The following is a 1,303-nucleotide window of genomic DNA, read 5'->3' on the forward strand; positions in this document are numbered from 1 at the left end:
GTCTAGAAATTTAGGAAAAACATTAGAAATTGAGGTGTAATGTTTAGTTGCATGTTTGATTGTGAATAGATTTTTGTTTTAGGGTGTAGTTTTAGGGTATCTTTAGTTGGTACTTACATTTATATTTATTTTTTTTAAAAAAAAATATATAAAAAAATATATAAAAAAATAATAATTAAATTTTGTATGCTAGGTTGGAATAGGGACGACACCGGTCGATTAAGTCGCACAACTTTAGATCATCCCTTAGGATACATCCTTGAAATTCCTTCGCAGTATCTCACACCTTGTGAGATGGCAAATTTTCCTGATGATATAGGAAGTCACCATGGTGATGAAGGTAGACCCCCAGTTATGACACTTCGACAATACTTACATCCCACTAGGACTAGTCAACCTTCATGCATGATTATTCCTGAAAATGTAGGACACTTTGAAATCAAACCAGGAGTAATTCAATTGCTGCCAAAGTATCATGGAATGGAATCCGAGAACCCTTATCTTCACCTTAAGGATTTTGAGGAAATTAGCATCACATTTAGAGTGCCAAATGTATCGGAAGATGTCCTTAAATTAACCTTGTTTCCTTTTTCCTTGAAGGATAAAGCCAAATCATGGCTGAACTCCTTGAGACCAAGATCGTTAGGAACATGGCATGATATGCAAAGAGAATTCTTAAAAAAGTTCTTTCCCGCACAAAGGACTAATTTTTTGAAAAGGCACATTAGTAATTTCCAACAAAAAGACCATGAAACATTTTATGAATGCTGGGAGAGATTTAAAGATTTGCTTCTCTCTTGTCCTCATCATGGGTTTGAAACATGGAGAACCATTAGTTTCTTTTACGAAGGGTTGTCCCCACAGTTGAAACAATTTATAGAGACTATGTGCAATGGTCTATTTCTGGAAAAGCAACCCGATGAGGCATGGGACTATTTAGACTCTCTCGCAGAGACTGCACAATTATGGGATACAGGGAATAGAGTGAATAAACCTTTGCCTAAGACTACTAGCATTCCACACGGGGGCCTTTACAACCTTAATACTCAGGATGATATTCAAGCTAAAATGGCAGCCCTTACTAGGAAGGTAGAGGAAATTGAACTTAGAAAGATTGAACCCGTCAAGACCGTAGAACATAACAGCGAGTGTTGTAGGATTTGCGAGATGCCTGGCCATCTCACCATTGATTGCCCCACAATACCCGCATTTAAGGAGGTCTTGCACGATCAGGCCAATGTTATGAATACCTATCAAAAATCTTTCAATAATCCTTTTTCGGGTACTTATAACCCTGGTTGGA

The 1,303-nt window shown here is 37.4% G+C and overlaps 1 pseudogene; it reads right to left on the bottom strand.

The window, feature by feature from the left end:
* Positions 1–717: 717 nt before the first annotated feature.
* LOC120107895 (small nucleolar RNA R71) lies at positions 718–815 on the bottom strand (annotated as a pseudogene).
* Between the last annotated feature and the right edge of the window lie 488 nt (positions 816–1,303).

This window comes from Phoenix dactylifera, chromosome 6, assembly GCF_051530095.1.
Source record: "Phoenix dactylifera cultivar Ajwa chromosome 6, Ajwa_hap1_PhDact_Kaust_v1.1, whole genome shotgun sequence".
In the NCBI taxonomy this organism is placed as follows: Eukaryota; Viridiplantae; Streptophyta; class Magnoliopsida; order Arecales; family Arecaceae; genus Phoenix; species Phoenix dactylifera.